Genomic DNA, 6,528 nt, shown 5'->3' with positions numbered 1-6,528 from the left:
CTGCTGAATTGACTCTGGGCCCATTCATTATGCCTTATGCCTCTTGTGATGAAGTCCTAATGTTTTTAATCTCTTCTACCATTACCTTTTTGAGATGCGATGACCAGAGTTGGACATAGGATTCCAGGTACACTGTCTGGCTACCTAGTGATGGCATTTTTACCCTCAATTTCTATTCTTTCATGAATCATTCTTCCTTCTGGGATCCTGTTTTTGCATGTTAGGCCACTGCTGCACATACATGTGTCCACGGAGGCCAAAGGCTTCTTAGAGAAGTTAATCTTCAGTGGGCACGTCTACATGAGATGCTAACTGTGCAGTAGGCTAATAACAGTGTGCAGTAGTAGGCCAAGCTAAAACTGCGCAGTAGTATATTAGCATCTACTAGGTTACTGCGGAGTAAGCATCACTAAAACCCATGCCCCGGTGCTACTGCGGAGTAGTATTAGTCTACTGCACAGTAAGCATCACTAAAACCCATGCCCCGGTGCTACTGTGCAGTAGTATTAGTCTACTGCGGAGTAAGCATCACTAAAACCTGTGCAGTAGCACAAGTTACTGTGCATTGATCTAGTACCTAGTTAACCAAAAACACTTAAAGGCCATAACTATGGTGCATTAATGGTTTTGTAGATGCTCCCAGGGTACATCACTTTGTACTTAACTGCACTGCCCGTCTATTGGACAGTTGCCTAACGTAGCGGGTTTTTTGTGACGCTCCTCAAGCTTTGATAACTTTGTCATCGGACTCCTCTATTTCATGGCTTACCACTTCTGCTCCCTTGTTAACAAATAATAAAAGTTCTTGAGAGGTTTTGTGCGATGGACTCTTAGCCCCCCTGTGTTGAAAACATCCTTTTCTCTGCTTCGATGCTCCTTCACGAGAACATAAAGTCAATCCTGAAGGTCTTCCCCGCTTCTTCAGTGTCCCCTCTGCTACAGCAGCGCCAGGTCCTGCAGACTTGAATTGCTTTTTATTTTGCTCCCCGTTCTCTTTGAAGATGAGGTGCTGTTGTGTGGCAATCGGCGTCTACGTTCTTCTGAACTCTGCAGAATACGTCCCGTGCTTCTTAGTCCATCCGTCCACAATAGCTAGGAGCCTTGGCAGGGAGGGGAAGTTTTTTGACCTCATCCATCCACAAATGGCAGAGGACCCCTTGGAACTGTTCAAAGGACTTTTGCTAGCCTTTAGCATGGGCTGGCAAGGAAGGAGACCCTAGTTTCAGGTCTGCTTGGTGGTCCTGTAAATGATTAACTGAATAAGGCTGCCTTCACTCTATCGGACTCTGACACATCCATGATGGAGAACCCAACCGGGAAACAATGCTTCTTCACACTGGTGGGTGAGCCAGAAACTTGGGATTAGGACTGGTGCAGCCAGCTCTGGGGTGTTTGGATGCTAATGAAAAGCTCATCTGTGCACATGTGCTCTGATCTCTTGCTTCATCCCATCTCTCCCCTGATCAGCTCTTCCTTAACTTCTCTCTCCCCAGTGTCTTACTCCATATTTCTGACCCCAGCCACAGTTATGAGAGACCTCATGGCTCCACCCAGCTTCCTGTATTTGAATGCAGCCAGGTTCACAGCGTCTACCCACCACCCCAGAGCTGACTATCATTTTGAAGGCATCACTATGTCAGCTCTCTCTGGCGTTCCCTTGGGGGGTCCACGCTGGAAGTTGTAGTCCAGAGATACCCAGCATCACCTTAAACAAGAGAGCACCTTGGCACCCTTTGTGCAGGGCCTTCTCTTGCTGCTTTGGTGAGACCTGCTACTTCCCCGGTGACACATCCTACAACACACGTCCCTCTGAACCTGAAGATGCTTCAAAGCTCATGGAAGTTGGAGACCTGGCAAGGACCACCACAAATTCCTCTTATCGTTGACATCCAGACATCAGACCGGCGGGTGTTGCAGCACCCTGGCGATGCCGTGCAATCCTTTGAAGGGTGCTGTAGTGTATCACACTATATTAGCCCTGCTAGGTGTGCAAATACCTATACGTGATTCACAAGAAAACCCAGAAATTTCAAATAGGAATCCACAGGGTTAGAAACTTGCTGACCCCTCATGGCCTTTCTGAATTCTTTGCAACAGAAGACTTCCCTCTGCTATTTTTCTGTGGTGAAAAAAACTGTGAAAGCTAAGAGCTGGCATTGTCTGAGGGGTGCCTGCAATCTAAGCAGGTGGCGTGTGAGTCTAACAAGGTGGAGAACCACTGTCATAGACACAGACCAGGGAAAACCTTCAAGATTACTCTGGATATATTGAATCTCATGCGCAGCCCCTCTACAACCACCCAAAGGCAGCTCTCTGGGGAAGATATAAATGTCCCAGGGACATTCATGAAGGGTATAGCCAGGAACACCATGGTCATAATGTAGATCTAAAATTCAACCTAAAAGGTCCAGTAACTTAGCATGAGATGCGACCTGAAGCTTGTTTTCCCTGTGAACAAGTTGCCTTGGCCCCATTTCCATAGAGGTGATGGTGCTATTTCTTTCATTTCATATTTCATAGATTTCATAGACATCAGGGCTGGAAGGGACCTCGGGAGATCGAGTCCAGCCCCCCGCCCAAAGGGCAGGAAGTCAGCTGGGGTCATAGGATCCCAGCAAGATAAGCATCCAATTTACTCTTGAAGGTGTTCAATGTAGGTGCTTGAACCACCTCCGCTGGCAGGCTGCTCCAGACCTTGGGGGCTCGGACAGTAAAGAAATTCTTCCTTCTGTCCAGCCTGAAACGGTCTTGCAGGAGTTTGTGACCGTTCGACCGCGTCATCCCTTGGGGCGCTCTGGTGAACAGACGTTCCCCCAGATCCTGGTGGTCACCCCTGATAAACTTATAGGTGGCCATCAGATCACCCCTGAGCCTACGCATTTCCAGGCTAAAGAGTCCCATGGCTCTCAGCCTGTCATCGTAAGGTCTGTTTTCCTGACCTCTGATCATGCGCGTGGCTCTCCTCTGGACTCTCTCAAGCTTCTCCACATCCTTTTTGAATTGTGCAGCCCAAAACTGGATGCAGGACTCCAGCTGCGGCCTCACCAAAGCCGAGTACAAGGGGAGAATGACGTCCCGGGATTTGCTCGAGAAGCATCTATGGATGCACGCCAGCATTTTGGTCGCTTTACTAGCCGCAGCATCGCATTGCAGGCTCATGTTCATCTTGTGGTCAATGATGACCCCCAAGTCTCTTTCTTCTGTAGTGCTATCCAACATAGCACTGCCGAGCCTATAAGGGTGCTGCAGGTTTTTCCTCCCAAGGTGGAGAACCTTGCATTTTTCGATGTTAAACACCATCAGGGTCTCGTCTGCCCATTTGCTGAGCTTGTCCAGGTCAGCCTGGATCACCCGCCTGTCTTCTGGCGTGGATGCTTTGCCCCAAAGTTTGGTGTCATCGGCGAACTTGGCCAGTCCACTCCTGACTCCAATGTCCACATCGTTAATGAAGATGTTGAACAGTATGGGTCCCAGGACAGAGCCTTGAGGGACCCCACTGGTCACAGGGCACCACGATGAGTGACTGCCGTCAATCACAACCCTCTGGGTCCGACCACGGAGCCAGTTTCCAGCCAGCAGATCATGGTAGACCCGAGGCCACAATTGGCCAGTTTCACCAAGAGGTGATCATGGGATACCAGATCGGAGGCTTTTTTGAAGTCAAGATATATGACATCAATCTCTTCTCCCTTGTCCAGGTGATAGGTCACCTGGTCGTGGAAGGAAATGAGATTGGTCAAGCAAGACCTACCCGCAACAAACCCGTGCTGGCTATCCCTTAGGATGTTAGCCTGGGCCAGTCCCTCAAGGATGGCCTCCTTAATAAACTTGTCTAAGATTTTCCCCAGGACAGAGGTCAGGCTGATGGGTCTATAGTTTGCCGGATCCACTTTCCTCCCGTTCTTGAAGATCGGCACCACATTGGCCTTCTTCCAGTCCTCGGGCACTACACCAGAGCGCCAGGAGTTTTCAAAGACTCGTGCCAGGGGCTGGGCTATGACGCTCGCCAGCTCCTTGAGTACCCTGGGGTGCAGACTGTCAGGGCCGGCTGACTTGAAGGTATCCAGCCTCTCAAGATGTTCCTTCACGAGGTCAGCATTAATGGGGGGCAGGGGATCTCCCTCACCCGGACCGCCCTGTCCCGTGGTGGGTATGGGCATCCCATGGGACTGATGAAAGACTGATGCAAAGTACCCATTTAATAGGTTGGCTTTTTCTGGGCATCAGTTGTCAGCTGTCCCATCTGGTTCAGCAGGGGTCCAGTGTTGCCCTTGCTTTTCCTCCAGCTCCCACATATCTGAAAAAGGACTTTTATTGTACTTGATGCTGAAAGCTAGTTGGAGTTCTGCATCATCTCTGTGTGTTTCTAAGGCTGTGTTGACAAGTCTTTTCATAAAAGGCATTTACCTCTACTCTAGGAGCCAGAGGCTTATTTTTTGAAGAAACTCCACTTTGGTTTCCACCCTTTGCCTTTGCTGGGTGAAGAGAAATGCTTGGAAACCTGTTCCCCTTCGTCTCTGAACAGTTCAGCGTGCAAATCCAACCACCAGGTGGGCATAGCCGGCATTTGAGGCAGGGTGGGCCATCTATTCATGATGTTTGAACACCTTGGATGGGCAACAATATAAAGGGCTGGTTTTTAGAAGGTGTTTAGAAGGTCTTTTGGATGGCCAGATTGGGGAACAGGTGTTGTGGGTTGTATTTCACGGCATTTGCCTCCAGAGGGCACAGGACACTGCGGAAGAGAGAGAAGAAAGGTGGGAATAGGGGGAAATTTGCATTGCAGGAACTCGACAGCTTGACAACAGCCACGTATTGAAGGATGGCTGGGGGTACCCTAGCCGCTGAGCGTGTCGCTGTTCAGCATCTGCTACGCCTGCAGTTATTCAGACAGTAGCTATGGCCAGGCAGAGTAGCAGGCAACTACTGGTGGGGTGAAGAAGCCTGTCTGCTGTAGGACCAATGTTTCAAAATCCTCTAGAGGTGGTCTTTTATATGATTTATATGGATTTCTATTTTATATTGACCGAGCATTATTTACCGAGCATGTTAAGTCTGGCCAAGTCTACTGCCTCCCCTCCAGGGCTGGCTGGGAGGGATGGGAGCCGGGGATCCCAGGAGAGGAGCCAACTCCGGGCTCACCTGGGGAGCCGCACAGCCGCTCCTCCCACAGCTTGCAAAATGCAGCACTGTTCCTGCCCGCGCCTCTCTCCGTGACTTGCAGCCGCATCCTTTGCAACGGGCATCAACCCAGCGGCGCCTGCAATTGCGGTGAATGCCCGTGCCCCACCAATGCAGACCTAGCAGGTTGCTCCATCTAACTGCCTTATCTCGGGCTCCTTTCTCAGGCAAAACTCCTTGGAAAAGCAAACAGGGCCTCTACTCACTCCTTACTAAGTCAATAGCCCTGTAGAGTCAGAGGTTTTTCCCGCTGGTCCCACTGGAGCTTCTCACCTAGAGAGAAAGCTAAGCAGGGCAGAGCTCTCATCTAATACATTTCCATGCTTACCAGGCCCCAAAACTGCTCTTTTTCACACCGGTGCCTCTTTTTCACACTGGGAAATCAGCTGGAGGTGATGGAGTGCTGCTGATTTGCTCCCTCCACCCCACTGATAGAAAGGGGTAATGTCCTGCTGTATTTTCAGCATTGAAGGCAGTCACATGGCAGAGATGTCGTCAAGTCAATGGGTGCATACAGCACCTAGGAGTCAGGCCTCATGGTAGAGGTGATATTTTCTTATTAAGACCAACTAGTTTCTTGCAACAACAACAACAAAAGTCTTCATTTGCAAGCTTTCAGGCCCAAACACCCTTCTTCAGGCATAGGAGAAAAGATTGTAAAAGTTCTCCTAGGTAGAAATGAAAGTTCGCATTTCATAGGAAAGTTAACTGGGTGGTAAAATCCCCTGTTTGGAACAGCACATTTTTCATAGGAGAGTCAAAGGCGGGGCAAAACCTAGGTACCTAACGTACAGCACCTAGCACATTCAGCTGCAATATCACTGGCACTAATAATAAACAGTGATTGTAGGGTGATATTTTTCTTTCTCAAGTAGCTTCAAGCTTCGTGCCTCTGCTAAATTCCCAGGGCTTTCACAGCCAGCCTTTCTAAACCAGTGAACAAGATCCTCCTGCTGGCGGCACTTAAGGCTGAACTGAAAAATTTGCTGGTGGTACTTAAGCTTGCGTCGTTTTAAATCGGCGGCGTGCAATCCGTCAAGAGTTTAGGAACTGCTGCCTGATGGCATTGCTAACGCAGCCGCAATGGCTTCCGGTCCAGTGACCTCCCTGCGTGTCCAAACCTTGGGGATTTTACAGCCAGTCCGCCCTTGTACAGTACATCACCTGCCTGCCGCGAGGTCCCAATTGCTGCCAGTGTCACAGCCCCGAATCCCAGGTGGCTGTACTCGGCGGGTATCCTGCGCGCCCGTGGACAGATGCCGAGCTTCGCTCCCCATTGCTCTGTGCCTCTGTTTGCACGGGTGCAAACGTGAATGTGAAGCCGCTCCAGTCGCAATCTGCAGCGTT

This window comes from Crocodylus siamensis, chromosome 5, assembly GCF_052110815.1.
Source record: "Crocodylus siamensis isolate JL-2025a chromosome 5, ASM5211081v1, whole genome shotgun sequence".
NCBI classification, from domain to species: domain Eukaryota; kingdom Metazoa; phylum Chordata; order Crocodylia; family Crocodylidae; genus Crocodylus; species Crocodylus siamensis.
Note: the sequence above shows the minus strand (reverse complement) of the source record.